Raw genomic sequence first — 16739 nt, 5'->3', positions numbered from 1 at the left:
TGTGTTCTTTGTATTTTCTGGATATTAATGCCCTATCTGAGGAGCAGGTGGCAAAGAGCTCTATGGACTGTCTCGTCATACTCTTGTTTCCTTTGCTGTGCAGATGCTTTTTAATTTGACGCCATCCCACTTATTGATTTTTTATTTTATTTCTTGCTCTTTAGGAGTCTTGTTAAGGAAGGTGGTTCCTGTACTGACATACTGGAATATTGTGCCTATATACTAGCAGCTGCAGAGGGAAACTTTTATTTTTATTTCCTTATAAAGTAAAATCTATACAGTGTTGGTGCCTTTACTTTGCAAATATAGCTTTCATACAAGATTCTTGATTCTTCCATTCAAACAATTTGCTGCCCCTTATCACCTCCAATGTGGAATCCTGGAGTATTCCACATTGTGGGAGATGTCATTGTGGCAGAAGGGGAAGAAGTCATACTGCCCTTGAGCTAAGAATGCCTATTTGTCCTACAAAACCAAGTTCAATACTCCACCTTCATAGAATCCTGATAGAAGTAGAAGGCTCTGTGCCCCACTGAAGGCCTTTCTAAATCCTCAGGTGAGAAGTATTTTGAGGACCAAGGGTAGGCTGAAATGTGGACTTAATGGGGGCTTTCTATGTACTCAGCCCCTTTGTGCCTCAGTTTAGGAATCTGGAATTTAAGACATGTCACAGTCAAATCAGCCTAAAACCACCAGGGACTAAGTTATACTCTGATAGCTTATTTAATCAATTAGGGAGACCATATACTAGAGGAACCATGGGGCAGCTCCCTAAACAGGAAAATATAGAGTTCTTATAGGAATATGAAGAAGAGTAGAGTTTAGATGCAATTTAAACAAAACAGTGTGTTGGGGAGCTCAAAGTAAAGCAAGGCTGTGTGTTAAGGGGGTCAACATCAGGTCTGGACTGCAAAGTGAACCCAGAGACCTGAATTGGAAACAATTCAGATAGCTGTCAGGTGTTGTGTCCATATAACCCATATCTGGAGCTATGCACCTGTGTTGGAAATTGAGGCTTGTTTTTCTGTGTCTAAGTAAATTAGAATCTCCATTAAGATGCAGGTGTTTTATTCTTTCTGATATTATTTCAAATAGCAAAGTTTCAGATAGTATATGACTGTAGACAACAAAGTTTCTTGTACTACCATAAAGAAGCCCTACCTGGAGCAGTAGTAACTCAAAATATGGTTTCCTTATGGTATTACAGCTGCAGCGTGTCCTTGGGAGAAGTGTTTCCTGTTAATTTTTCATCTGGTTTTATCCATGGCTGTTTTCTCACATCCAGATGAGTGGCAGGGCAGATTTTTATAGTCTGAGTTCATTTTTACTTAGCGGAGTTGAGCTTTCTGATTATCATAGAATCTCTTTCCACTCCTGTATCCCTGGTCTGGATAAGTGTTTGTTGAATTAATAAATAAAAAAAGAAATGGAATGAGTGTAAACACATTTGGCATGAATATACTTCTAACAGAGTGCGAAGAATTAATAGTGTTGAGTGTCATAATAGTGCTATGGTTATGTAAGAAAAAGTAAGTCTATCTGTTAGACTATTCAGACAAGAGAGAGATAGGGCTAATAAACATGAAGAGATGTTCAAACTCATTAGTGAACAAGGAACTACAAATCAAGACATGATAAGAAGACATTTGACACCAATTTGATTTGCAGAATTGTAAAAATCTGACAAGACCAAGAGTTAAAGACTGTGAAGATTCACAGGATCTTTTTGCCCTACCAAAGCAATATAAATCAGTGCAGCCAGTTTAGAAAATAGTTTGGCATTCCCACTTATAGTGAATATTCACATGACTTGCAGTCCAACAAATGTTCTCTTATCCAAGAAAAATACTTGCACAAGAAACCTAGAATGTGTGTGGCATCCTGTTCAAATGGCAAAACCTGGGGAAAAAATGGATGCTCATTACCAGGAGTCAAATGAATGAACTAGAACAATGCTCAACAATATGGATGAATATTAAGGGGGATAATTATAAGCCCAAATGCTAATGTAAAGCATAATATATGTTTATATAATTAAAAGCTACTACTATAAAGAACACAAACTACTTAGAATTTTGTATAGTTGCAATAAAATTATATAAAAAAGAAATTAAAAGTTGAGGATGATGTTTACCTTAGGTAGGGAGGGGAGACTATAAATTGGATAGATGCATAATGGAGATTATTGTAAAAGCCATACCTTTTCTTTAGATGGTAGAGGCATAAGTTATAATTATATTATTAAAACTAACTAAATATTTAAATTTATTGGGAAAGATGAAATGTTATACAAATAGCTTCATGAAAGAAAGAGAAAATCTGTATGGAGAAGAATGGCACTCCTTAAATAGGTCAAGAAAACCTTTGGTCCTAGTCCAGAGATGCCACCTAGTGGTGGGATAAGCAGGAAGCAGGAGTTCCACAGCCTTAATATTGCTGCCCTTGCCAAAGATGCTCTGGCTCCAAGACTCACTCCTTCCTATCTTCTGATCTGTTCAAATGTCTTTTCTTCAGTGGCATTTCTTCCCTGGCCCAGCCCACCACTCTCAGATTCTTTGTTCCATTTTCTTTACAGCCTACCTTTTATCAAAAATTTCTTATTTAGCCAGGCATGGTAGAGAACATTTGTAATCCCAGTCACTTGGGAGACTGAGGCAGGAGGAAAATAAGTTCAAAAGCAGCCTCAGCAACTTAGCGAAGCCCTAAGCAACTCAGTGAGACCCTTTCTCTAGATAAAATTCAAAAAAGGGCTGGGGATGTGGCTCAGTGGTTAAACGTCCCTGGGTTCAATTCCTGGTACAAAAAAAAAAAAAAAGTTATCTTATTCATTTACTGTTTACTCATTGACATGTTCCAGATGATACTGCAGTGATTTCTGCTTCTCACATATAAGGAGTGAACAACTACTTTATTTCTTATATCTTCACTACATAATGTAAAGAGTATTAAAATACATACACCAAAATCATTTTCCTAAAATATTATTTTATTTGCCCCCCAAAAAATTCTGCAGGCATTCTCTGAGTGACACAACTGTTATAAAATCAATCTGATATAAGTAATGCAGGAAATACTAAGTGATTTTACTCTAAATTTATTTCATGTCTGACACTCTTCCTTTTTTATGTTAATCTGAATTTCTGACCTATATTATTTTCCTTCTCTTTAAGGAATTTATATTAACATTTTTTGCAAAGCAAATCTACTGGCAATGAATTCCCTCAGTGTTTTTTGTTTGTTTTTTGTGGTACTGGGGATTGAACCCAGAGCCTTGTGCATGTGAGGCAAGCACTCTACCAACTGAGCTATATCTCCAGCCCCTTTCCTAAGTGTTTTTTTTTTGTTGTTGTTGTTGTTGTTTGTTTGTTTGTTTGCTTGCTCAGTTTGTTTGTTTGTTGTATAACACTCTGGGTTCCATCCCCAGCACTGCAAAAGAACAAACACTGAACTACATCTCTGGTCCCCTGTGTATTTTTTATTAGGAAAATCCTTATTTCCTTTTCTCTTTTGAAGGATAATTTCACTGGATTGAAAATGCTAGGTTGTTGAGGTTTGTTTTCTTTTAACATTTTAAATATTCCACTCTTCTTGTTGGCCAACAAGAAGTCTGGTATAATTCTTAACTTTGTGATTTTTTTAAATTTTATTGTATTCCTATGCAGAGATATGATTTATCTCTCCATGTGTTTAGTTTTATATTATATTCTAGAATAATAGTCATATATTTTTTTTACTTTAGGCCAGTACCTTTCTTGTTATATTCATTTTTAGGTATTTTATGTTTGTTGTCATTACTAGAAATGGGATTTTTACTCATTTCCATTTGTTTCAATATGCTGTATTTATTTTCTTACACCCCACCACCTTATTGAATTTTCCTTGCATATTTTTCTGGGTACACAAGGATAACCTGCAAATAAAAATGATTTTCAGGCAATATCTATTGAGTTCTTTCTCACCCCAATTTCAGCTCACTTAAATAAATCTTAACATTTAACTGAATTTCAGCTCACTTAAATAAATCTTAACATTTAACTCTTGCCTTCCGTCTGTAGATTTCATCCTTCAAGTTTGCAAGACAAGAACCCAGAAGGAAATTGGCAGTGAGCTGCTGGGGTCTGCTGCAAAACTTCAGGGCATAGCCCACCATTAAGAACTGTAAAACCCATATGTGGTCACACATGCCTGTAATCCCAGTTGACTCGGGAGGCTGAGGCAGGAGGATTGAAATTTCAAAGCCAGCCTCAGCAATTTAACAAGGCCCTAAACAAGTTAGTGAGACCCTGTCTCAAAACAAAAAAAAAAAGAAAGAAAGAAAGAGCTGGGATGTTTTTCAGTGGATAAGCACCCCTGGGTTCAATCCCATTTACAGTTAAATCTCTATTATATCTCTCAAGTGGATTTTCAATAATGTTATATTTTGTGTTAATTTTGTCTTAATATTAATTTTCATTAATATTAGGGTGTCAAATCATGGAAAGCACAGATTTTCCAATAGAATATGTCAATATGATAAAGCTAAAAATGATTTTCTCTCTTTTCTCAATATTTAATCCATTTATTTTATCTTCATATTTTATTGCATTAGAGATTTCAATATACTATTGTGATAGGATCAACCCTATGTTGTACCAAGAGGTTACATGATTCAATTATAGGAGCTGTATCCTTATCAGTGGATTAATCCACTAGTTGGATTATTGATTTGAATGGACTACTAGGTGGTGACTGCATTTTTAGCATATTTACCTTTTTGAATTATACTTCCTGGCAATTTTGAGTCTAATCTTTAATCTTTTCTGAATTTTCACAGATCCTTTCTAGTCTAGTTTTAGTTTGAGGATGCTGTTGAATTGTGTCAAATGTTTCTTTTATATTCATTGATATGATTGTGTTGTTTTCTCCTTTGTTTTTTAAATTTTATGTTATTTTTTTATTTCTTTATGTGGTGCTGAGGATCAAACCCAGTGCTTTTCATATGCTAGGTAAGTGCTCTACCACTGAGCTACAACCCCAGTCCTCCCTTTTGTTTTTAAAATGAAACAAATTAATAGATTTACTAATGTTAGTCATCATTGCCTTACTAGAAAATCCAGTTTTGTTATAGGGTAAATTTTTCTTTAGATACTTGTTGGATCCAAATTGCTAATATTTTTCATCTACAAGACAAAATGATCTCCAGATAATTGCTTATTTGTATTAGAACTGCCTTTCTTCCTTCCTTCCTTTTTTTTTTAAAAAAAAAAAAACAGAGATTGAAATCAGGGGCACTTAACCACTGAGCCACATCTCCAGCCCTCTTTACTTTTTTGATACAGTATGTTGCTAAGTTACTTAGGGTTTTGCTAAATCGTGGAGGCTCACATTGAACTGGCAAACTTCCTGTTTCAGCCTCCCCAGTCACTGGGGTTATAGGCATGCATCACCGTACCCAGCTAGATCTGATTTTTTAAGATAATAAAAACTGCATTTTTAATAGTACTTCCCAAATTGAAATTGGAAGATGTCCAGCTTTTGTTGTTGTTGTCTAGAATAGGGATTGGAAAACTTTCTGTAAAGGGCCAGATAGCAAGTATTATAGACTTTGCCAGCAATGGAGTCTCTGTTGTGAGTAAGTCGACTCTGCCACTATAGCAAAAGTAGCTGCAAACAAGATGTAAAGGAATGGATGTGGTTGATTTACAAAAACAAACTAGAGTTGGGCACCATGGCACACACCTATAATCCCAGGGATTTAGGAGGCTAAGGCAGGAGGATCACCAGTTCCAAGCCAGCCTTAGCAAATTAGCAAGGCCCTAAGCAATTTAGCAAGACCCTGTTTCAAAATAAAAAATAAAAAGGGCTGGGGGTGTAACGCAGTGGTAAAGCATCCCTGGGTTCAATCCCTAGTACAAAAAAAAAAGAAAGAAAGAAAAAAAAATGAATAGAGGCCACATTGACCTGCAGCCTGTAGTTTGTAATTTGCAACCCCTGTTTTAGAACTGTTTCAAAAATCTAGGACTGGGTGTGGTGGTGCACATCTGTAATCCTTGCAACTTCAGAAGCTGAGGCAGGAGGACCATAAGTTCCAGGCCAGCCTGGGAAACTTAGCAAGATCCAGTCTTTAAAAAATAATAGGCCTGGGGATGGGTAGCTCAGTGGTTGAGTACCCCTGGGTTCAATTGGTTCAGTTCCCATTACTAAAATGTGTGTGTATTTACATATATACATACATATTTATATATATATATATATATATATATATGCAAAAGAATACTGAGATTTTTTCCTTTTTTTTTCTGAGGAGCTGGCTTCAGTTTCCCCCTTTCCCCTAGGGAAGTGCTCCCCACCCTCTACTGTCAAGCCTCTTTTCTGAGCATGCCCCTTCCCTCCCAATGCTCCTGAAATATGTTTACTACTTTATATCCCTGCCCCTAACTTGCTGTACCCTGAGGCCCTGGAGGAGGTGTATACCACACCACTCTTCCTTCCCTAACAACCACTTGTTTTAGTTTGAATCTTGGCATATCCCCAGAAAAGCTCATGTGTTAGGAAATGCAGGAATGGTAAGGGGTGAGATGATTAGATTTTGAGAGCTGTAACCTCATCAATGGATTCATCCATTTGATAGATTAATAATTTGTTTGGGTTTTTTTTTTGGGGGGGGTGGGGGCGGAGTACCAGGGATTGAACCCAGGAACACTTAACCACTGAGCCGTATCTCCAGACATTTTGGTTTTTTATTTTGAGACAGGGTATCACTAAGTTACTTAGGGCTTTGCAAAATTGCTGATGCTGTCCTCAAACCTGTGATCCTCTTACCTCAGCCTCCCAAGTCACTGAGATGATAGGCATGGGCTACCACACTTGACTAGTTTAATAATTTGAATGAACTACTGGTTGGTAAATGTAGGCAGGTGGAGCATGGCTCAAGGAACTAGGTCATTGGGGGCCTGGCCTTGGACTCTATCTTTCCCTGCCCCCCCCATCTCCCAACATCTGTCCCTCAAGTGTGCCTCTCCCTGCCACCCTATCACAGCTTTCCTCCACCAAGCCCCCATGATATTCTGCCTCAGCTCTGGCCCAGAGCAATGAAGTCTTCCAAGAGATGAAAAACTAACAGACCATCTTCTACCAAAATGAGTTGTTGGATTGACAAGAGATTTCTACTGACAACATATTACTAGTATTAGAAGAGTCAAAGACTGTTAAGAATAAGGGACACAGGCATGCAGTGTACACACCTGTAATCCAAGATACTGGAAAGGCTGAGACCAGAGGATCCCATGTTCAAGGCCAGCCTCAGCAATTTCACAAACTCTGTCTCAAAATAAAAAATAAGAATGATATGACATTTACTAGTGAATGGATGGAACTGAAGACAATCATGCTAAGTAAAATAAGCCAAACCCAAAAAGTGAAAGGTTGAATGTTTTCTCTGAAGCTAGTCCAAAATAAGGGGGAAAATAGAAAGGGGGAAAATGGGAGATTCCATCATTGCTGATGAAGGGGATTGAGCGGGGAGGGAGGAGAAGAGGGAAAAGGGAAGTACTAGGGATAGAATTAGAGTAAATTATATTCCATACTTTTAAAATTATGTCAAAACAAATCCTAATGTTTTGCATAACTAAAAAGAACCAATAAAAAAGACAAAATACTTACGTGCGCGCACGCGCGCATACACACACACACAGAAAAGGGCTGGGGATACATCTCAATGGTAGAGCATCCCTGGGTTCAATCCCCAGTAACTACCTCCTAGCCCAAAAAAGAGTGAGGGGTACTATTAAGTGGGGCAAGTACTAGGAATAGGAGGATCTCTACAAGTGGCCTGGACCCTCCCCATATTCAGTTGTGTACAGAATTTCTGAAGGGAATGGTGTAGGAACAGTCCCTTTGTAACCTGCATACCACCATCCCTCTGACTTGTGGGAGAGTGCCTGGAGATCATGCCTCCAATTTTTTTCTTTTTCCTAAACTTGTGTGGGGTCACAAAGTAGGACTGGATGGGGTAGGAGTGGTGTTAAGATCATGGATTGTCTGAGATCCTAAGTGGGAACCTAGACTAACTCTAACCACCCCAAAACAATTTGCAATTTGAGCCCAGGGAGCTCTGTATAACGGGGATTGGTGGCCTCTTTTGTGCATTACAGGAGACTACCTCCAGGTAACAGAGGACAATGGCCATCCTTCTCCAATCTCTGCAAGACAGGTGGCTGGCTGAGCAGAGGCTGCGACTCTTGCCCTGCACTCAAAGCTGAGCCCCAAGCCCTCCATTTCTACCCAAACTCACCTCCTGGAGGGACTCTCTCCCACAGGGCTGACTCTGCTTCTGTGGGGCCTAGCTCACTGAGAACTCCTTACTGCTGGTTGAGGGCCTCTTGGTCTGGGCATCCTCCCACCTGGGTGGGTGCAATGTCTCCCCACTGCATGCTCAGCCTGGGTAGGTGACTGACTGAAACATTGTTTTTGTTTGTTTGTTTGGTATTGAGAATTGAACCCAGGGGTGCTTTACCACTGAGCCACATCCGCAACACTTTTTAATTTTGAGACAGGGTCTCATTAAATTTCTTAAGACCTCACTAAATTGTTGGGGCTGGTCTCAAACTTTCCATCCTCCTGCCTCAGCCTTCCCACTCACTGGGATTAGAGGCTTGTGCCACCACATATGTCCAGGAATACAATTTTTTAAAGATTAGATTGCACTTCATATTAAATCAATATCATCCTAGTGTCTTTTTATGTATGTGTACTTTATTTTTTTCAGGGCTGAGGATTGAACCCAAATCACACATGCTAGGCAAGTGATCTATCACTGTACTAATCATCCCCAGCCCTGTACTCAACTTTTTATTTTTCAAATAATTGTAGATTTACAAAAAAATTGCAAAATAAAACAGTACAGAGTACTTATGGGTTTTGTTATTATATATATATAAATATTATATATATATTACATATTTTATATATAGCATCTCAGACAACTCATGAGCTTACCACCACTCCTACCCCATCCAGTCCTACTTTGCCAATGGATCTTTGGGGTTTTTTAAAATTTATTTATTTATATGTGGTGCTGAGAATCAAACCCAGTGCCTCACACATGCCAGGCAAGACCTCTACCACTGAGCCACAACTCCAGCCCCCTAGTGCCTTTTTAAATAATACACACTGCAAATTTCCTGGTGTTTATTCCCTTAGTTTCCTTTCTTCCTTTTTTTGCATTAGTTTTGCTCATTTATATTTTGATGGGGAAAACACTAGTTTTATCTCCATATTTAAATGTTTCTGTACAGTTGCACATAATAGTCCACTAAAAGTAATATTTAGTGAACTATTGCCTCTAGTGGTAATATCTCCTCATTCCTACCACTGTATTTGTTTCCACTTCTTTATCAGATTTTCCAGACGTTTTTCATGCAACTGCTCATTTCAAAGAATTAGCTGTACATTTTATTCATACTCTCCATATCCATAAAAATATACATATATTGCATTTCATTTCATTTATTTTTTTAAAGAGTATATTCTTCGGGCCGATCACATGCCCCCGTGGTGGTGATGACCCATTTGAATGTCTGCCCTATCAACTTTCGATGGTAGTCGCCATGCCTACCATGGTGACCACAGGTGACGAAGAATCAGGGTTCAATTTCAGAGAGGGAGCCTGAGAAATGGCTACCACATGCAAGTAAGGCGGCAGGCGTGCAAATTACCCACTCCCAACCTGGGGAGGTAGTGACAAAAAATAACAATACAGGACTCTTTCTAAAGAGTATATTCTTTTTTATGTACATTTTTTTATGTGTGCTGAGGATCAAACCCAGGGCTTCGCATATGTGAGGCAAGCGCTCTACCACTGAGCCACAACCCCAGCCCCTAATTTCAATTTTATTAATTACTACTTTTAAGAGTTTTATTTGCATAACTTTTTTGGTTTTCTATAATTTTCTAATTGCTTGGGTTATTTAGATCATTTAATTTGAAGATTTCTCTCACTTTAATAACATTATCATTTATGGCTGTGTTACCTCCTCAGCCCAGTTGTGCCAGTGTGTCTTAGACCAGTTTCGGTTGGTATAAGAAAATACCTAAGGCTGGTTGTCACGTCCACAGCCCAATTAGGTCAGGGCAGTGGGGGTAGGTTGTAGGAAAGTCAAAGAAAGTGCTTGAAAACAGCATGGAAGACACGATTAATTGGGAAACACTTATGAGAGATCAGTGACTGCTCCAAGAAGAGTTCAAGGACAACAGGCTGAACAGACATCCCCTCCATCATCATGGTGCTTGGCTAAGCAGCACCTCCCCTCCTTCATGGTGTCCTGTCCAGTGGCAGTTGGCGGGATGAGTGACACCATCCTTTTCACACTGCCCTAAGTTCCACACCTGTCCCCACTCAGAAAGGGATTCTATGTTAGGTTGCAGAAGTGGCATTTGCTTGCCTACAGGACCAGGATCCCAAGGAGCAACTATCCTGATATGTGTGCAGCAAAGTATTTCTATGGATAACAGTAACTTGCCCTAATTCCCAAAGTGCATAAGAGAAAGATCATATGTATATGGACTTTCTGGCTCAGGCTTGTTCTTGTTATTTCCTTAACTTGGTTACATGTTTAGGAACAGAAAGGATGCTTTCAGGGACATGGTGTTTTGCTGTCTCCCTTTTCTTTAGGGACATGCTGGCTGTAAATTTTCTTACAAATACAGCTTTTGCTATGACCAGTAACTTCTCATATGAAATCTATTTCTTTCTCTTCCTTCCTTCCTTCCTTTCTTTTTTTTTGGGGGGGGGGAGGGGGTACTGGGGATGGAACCCAGGGGTGCTTAGCCACTGAGCCATATCCCCAGCATGTTTTTTTTTTTTTTTTTTCAGAGACAGGGTCTCACTAAGTTGCATTAGGATCTTGCTAAATTGCTGAGGCTAGCCTAAAACTTGTGATCTTCCTGCCTCAGCCTCCCAAGTGATTGGGATTACAAGTGGATCTCTGGTACTTTTTCATCTTCAAAAATGGCAAATCTAGGGGGGTTGGAGGTGTGGCTCAGTGGTAGAGTGCTTGTCTCACATGCATGAGGCACTGGGTTCAATTCTCAGCACCACATAAAAATAAATACATACAATAAAGTTATTGTGTCCATTTACAACTAATTTTTTTTTTAAATGGCAAATCTACAGTCATTAAATTGCCCAGTCCCCCATCTTGTGCACAGCCCCTGGAAACTACCATTCTACTTTGTTTCTACAAGTCTGACTACTTTAGATACATTCAAGTAGAAGCATACAGTATTGTCTCTTTTTTTTTTTTTTTTTTTTGGTGCCAGGGATGAACCCAGGGGCGCTCAACCACTGAGCCACATCCTCAGCCCCTTTTTATATTTTATTTGGAGACAGGGTCTTGCTGAATTGTTGAGGGCCTCACTAACTATCTGAGGCTGGCTTTGAACTCGTGTTCCTCCTGCCTCAGCCTCCTGAACCACTGGGGTTACAGCCATTTGTCACCATGCCCAGACTTGGTGATTTCACTTAGCATAATGTCCCCAAGGTTCATCCATATTGTTACATGTGTCAGAATTTACTTCTTAAAGGCCGAGTACTATTTCATTGAATGGATAAGCCACATTTTGCTTATTTATTTGTCAGTGGACATGTGAGTTGGTTCCATATTTTAGCTATTATGAAGAATGCTGCTGTGAACATGGTTGTACATATATCTTTGAGACCCTGTTTTTCAATTCCTTTGGATAAACACCCAGAAATTAAATTTCTGGGTTATATGGTGATTTTATTTCAAATTTTTGAGGAACCACCAAATTGTTTCCCAAAGGAGTTTGACACACTTTACATTCTAACGGTGCACCAAGGTTTCAATTTCTTCATATCCTCACCAACACTTGTTGTAAAGTATTTTTTATTATTGCATTAGAGTTATACATAATATTGGAGTTCATTTTGATATAATTACATAAGAAAACTGCAGGGAGGGGTAGATAGTAGTCATCCTAATTGTTGTGGGTATTTTTTTGGTAGGGGGTACTACTGATCAAACCCTGGGGTGCTTTACCACTGAGCCACATTCCCCCAACTTTTTAAATATTTTATCTAGAGACAGGGTCTCACTAAATTGTTGAAGTTGGCCTTGAACTTGAAATCCTCCTATCTCAGCCTTCTGAGTCAATGGGATTACACACATGCACCTCAGCACTGGGCTCATCCTAATGATTGTGAAGTAGTTGGTATCTTCTTAAGTTTTTATTTGCATCTCCTTAATGTTTAGTGATACTGAGCATCATTTCATGTGCTTATTGGCCAATAGTATATTTTCTTTGGAGAAATGTCAACTAAAGTTTTTTGCCATTTTTAAGTTGGATATTCTGGTCTTTCTTGATGTTGAATTATAGGTATTCGTTATATATTCTAAAAATGAACCTCTTATCAGATATGATTTGCAAATATATTCTCCCATTCTATAGGTTGCCTTTTCACTCTTTTGTGTCCTTTTGGGGTAAAGGGTAGTGGGGATTGAACTCTGAAGAGCTTCACCACTAAGCTACATCACCAGCCCTTTATTTATTTTTTAAATTATAAGATGGGGTCTCAGTAAGTTGCTTAGGGCCTTACTAAATTGCTGAGGCTGGCCTTGAATTTGCAATACTCTCACCTCAAACACCCTTCTCAAGCCACTGAGATTACAGGTGTGTGCCAACATGCGTGGATGTTTTGTCCTTTGATGAACAAAAACTTTTCATTTTGATGTAGTCCAATTTATCTGTTTACTTTTGTTGCCTATGCTTTTGGCATCATATCCATGAAACCCTTGCCAAATCCAATGCCAGGAGGCTTTCCCTCTGTTTTCTTCCAAGAGTTTTATAGTTTTTGGTCTTAGATTCATTTTGAGTTAATTTTTTATATTAAGGGTCTGCCTTGATTCTTTTGCATATGCATATCCAGGCTTCCCAGCACCATTTGTTAAAGAGACTATCCTTTCTCCCATTGAATGCTTTTGGCACACTTCCTGAAAATTATTTGGCCATGTATATGAGGGCTTATTTGTGGGCCCTCTATTCCATTGGTCTACATGTCTGTCTTTATGCTAGCGCCACAGTTGTGATTACCATAGTTGTGTAATAAGTTATGAAATCAGAATATGTGTAATCTTCCAACTTGTTCCTTCTTTTTTGGAATTGTTTGGGCTATTTTGGACTGGGTTGAATTTTGTGTTTTTTTTTTTTTTTTTTTGAATCAGGGTTTCTAAGTTTACTCTTCCTAAGTTGCTTAGTCCACTAGCTCTGCCTTTACATATAACGTTTTAAACTAATTGTGTGCTTTTGACCTTGACTTTCTCTCTTTGATACTCCTATCACAAGACTGGCTCCCTTTTTTCTGGACTTTACCCCATATATCTTTGCCCAACTCTTCATTATGCAAGTTGTTAGTTTTAGTTGGACTTCTTGGAAATATGTCTCATAATATTGTTTTTCTTTTAAATTCCAATTCTTACCTCTCTTCTGACAAAATGGATCAGGCAATTCAATTTTTTCTTTTCTATTTTCCCCCCCAGTGCTAGGGCTCAACTCCAGGGCCTTGCACATTAGGCAAGTGCTGTACCACTGAGCTCCAGCCCCAGCTAATTCAATTCCATGTAATCATAATACACCTAATTTTATGCCTTATTTCTTATGTCTAGTATTTATATTATTTTCTGCCTTCTTTTTCTATTTCTTATTTTTTATGACTTAACGTAGTTATAATCATTTACTCCTCCCAACTCACTCACCTTTTTTAAGTCTAGGAATTTTAATTTTTATAAAATCACCTGCATCTTCCCACTTCAATCATACATGATTAAATCTGTATTTTCTCTATCAGTTGATCAAAATAAAATTATAACTGTAGAGACAAATGCCTTCTCTTCTTCATTTTCTTCAGCCAGATGAACACTTGTACTTCTGGACTCTTCAAGGATAACTTAAAGTTTTAATCACAGGAAACTAATATTTTCCTTGGCTATCTATCTAAAGAGCCCTCACTTAATGATTTTGTTTCAAATTCCCACCTTTTTTTTCATTTGTTGATTACAAAGAAACACATATATATGCTTCCTATTATTTTCAAAGAGCTCATGATGTCACCTGATTGGGTGTTGTGTGCGTTTATATCTATCCATTGTTATTGTTTTGCTCTTTTATTTTGAGATGTCACTTTTGATTCAATTTTCCTTTACTCAGAGTTTTTCATTGAATGTTTTCTTCAAATAAGATAAACTGATTAAAAAAACACCCTCCAAATTATTTCAAGTTGAAAACTGTCATTCCTTGTCCTTGCTGAGAAATGGTATCTTAAGGAGAGATACAGAATGCTTACACTACAGTTCATTTCTCTCTATGGCCTATAGATGTTCAATGACTCTGGCCTCCATCGCTGTAAATGAGAGTCAGATGCTGAGAGGATACCTGTGGGGGATGATCAGTGATTTAGGACTGGGGTTCTCAATCCTCACAATGCATTAAAATTTTCTGTGAAACTTTCATAAATACAGATGCCTGGGTCCCAGATATAGTGTTGTTATTGTTCAGGAGAAGACCCTCACATAGGCATTTCTAGAAGATTCCATGCAATTCAGATGAGCAGGCTGAGTTGGAAACCATTGATTTCAGTCCCAATGGCACCAGAGCAAAAAATACTTGGGCATATTTTGGGAAAGAGATTGCATCTCTGAAGGAATCAATGACTGCAGAAGCCAGTGGTTGAGGCTTAATGATTGAAGGACTGAGGTGGTCAATGAGTAACTGAGAGCCTTGAAGCTTTGAGAATTGGAAGCTGTTTTAGTCAGATTTTTTGCTGCTATGACTAAAGGATCTGACCAGCACAACTGTAGGGGAGGAAAAGTTTATTTGAGAGCTCACAGTTTCAAAAGTTTTAGTCTATAGAAGGCCAGCTCCATTCCTCGGGGGCTCGAGGTGAGGCTGAACATCATGGCAGGAGAGGGTGGCAGAGAAAAGCAGCTCACATCATGGTGATCAAGAAGCAGAGATCTCAAGCTCCAGATACAAAATATATACCCCATATCCATGCCCCCAACTAACCACTTCCTCCAGCCACACCCCACCTGCCTCTAGTTACCACTCAGTTAATCCCATGAGGGATTAATTCACTGGTTGTGTTAAGAGTCTCACAATCCAATCATTTCTCCTCTGAACCTTCTTGCATTGTCTCACATGTGAGCTTTTGGGGGACACCTCACATCCAAACCATAAGAGAAGCCTTGGGGACCATATTTTTTAAAACACTTGGGGCTAGTTATATGGGGCCCTCTGGATATCAGTAATCTTGGCAATGTAAAGTCAGTTAATTGCAACCAGGAAGGTCAGTATCTGGCTCTCCATGGGTCAGTTTTAGATACTGTAAAGCAAAATTATTGACTGGGAAGATCAATGATTAGATTTTGGTTGGCGGTATATTGGTTCATTTTTCATGGGCTGAGATTGATCAGTGGGTTCAGGTGTTGTGAAACTTTATAAAGTTCTCTGAAGCCTTTCACTTAATTTTAGCATCCACTGATGATCACTGCCTAGAAATCATGACATCTGTGATTTCATTAGGATTTGCAAAGTGGTAATATTTTAATGGTGTACCTCCCTACCATCTGGAATACTACATAAAAGAACAACTTCACATCAACTATGAGTGACCCTGAAATATAATTCTTATAGGAGACATAATATTCTTGTCTGTATTCTCAGAAGGCTGAGGCAGGATTGTCTGAGTGTAGGAATTTGGAAATAGCTCAGACAACATGGCAAGACCCCATCTCAAAAAAATTGATCATGCCACGCATGGTGGCCTGTAATCCCAGCAGCTCGGGAGGTTGAAGCAGGAGGACCATGAGTTCAAAGCCAGCCTCATCAAAAGTGAGGAACTAAGCAACTCAGTGAGACCCTTTCTCTAAATAAAATACAAAATAGGGCTGGGGATGTGGCTTAGTGGTCAAGAGCCCCTGAGTTCAATCCCTGGTACTCCCCACCAAAATTGATCATACTTCTACTTTTGACCAAGTTAACAGGAAATGGATTTGCCCTCCCACCTGAAAAAATTAAAAAGAAACACAGATAATGTATATAAAACAAAATTCTCAAGACACTGGATATCAACCAATGAAAGACAGTGATCCCTGAGAAATAAGACTCAAGTCAACCCTGTGAATGCCCCAGCTTACTACCAGGAGAAAGTTTCTCAGCCATAGCATATATAAGAGGAATCTAGGTAGACCTTGCTAGTCTCCCTGAATTGAAGAAACCAATCTGATAGTCCAGGTGGGGCTAGGTGACAGAATACCATAGAGAAGAGAGCTATGTAGACAAAGAATTGTGGATCTGCAGGTCTCCTTCATGTGTTCAATTGAGCACTGATCTGTGCATATATATGAGGAAACTGCTCAAGGACAAAGAAAGAACAATATTAGCAGAGTTCAAACATGGCTGGAAACAGTTCCTGTTTCTACCAGTCAGACTGGAAAACCTCAGAGGATCAGATGGTCAGAAAGCCCTTTCCCTTAATAGTGGGACAAAATTAGCCCCAAAGTAAATGTTGATCTGGTCCCACTTAACAAAGCTTAAAACTATGATATGAAAGAATTAAACTGTTTCCAAGTAATGTAACCACATTACAGAGAAAAGCTCAAGAATATTTATAAGAACATAAAAATATTCAGGTCCCAAAAAAGGTAGAATTTATAATTAAATTACAAGGCCTGCAAAAAAGCCAG

General features: G+C 38.6%; 1 protein-coding gene and 1 long non-coding RNA gene across 3 annotated transcripts in view; one reads left to right on the top strand and one right to left on the bottom strand.

Annotated features, from left to right (window-relative positions):
• Znf81 (zinc finger protein 81) overlaps window positions 1-16739 on the bottom strand; it is a 112762-nt gene that overhangs the window by 71015 nt on the left and 25008 nt on the right. The gene's annotated exons all lie outside the window — the stretch shown is intronic.
• The window catches only part of LOC125614130, a 30456-nt gene that overhangs the window by 1770 nt on the left and 11947 nt on the right, over window positions 1-16739 (top strand). Inside the window, exons 2-3 of one of the 2 annotated variants that reach the window (XR_007344776.1) lie at window positions 165-266; window positions 4056-4985. This is a non-coding gene — a long non-coding RNA (uncharacterized LOC125614130). The remainder of the gene's footprint in view (window positions 1-164; window positions 267-4055; window positions 4986-16739) is intronic. The other variant, XR_007344775.1, reaches the window with a different exon arrangement.

The sequence above is a fragment of the Marmota marmota genome, unplaced genomic scaffold (genome assembly GCF_001458135.2).
Source record: "Marmota marmota marmota unplaced genomic scaffold, marMar, whole genome shotgun sequence".
In the NCBI taxonomy this organism is placed as follows: domain Eukaryota; kingdom Metazoa; phylum Chordata; class Mammalia; order Rodentia; family Sciuridae; genus Marmota; species Marmota marmota.
This window is presented reverse-complemented; position numbering and strand designations above follow the sequence as displayed.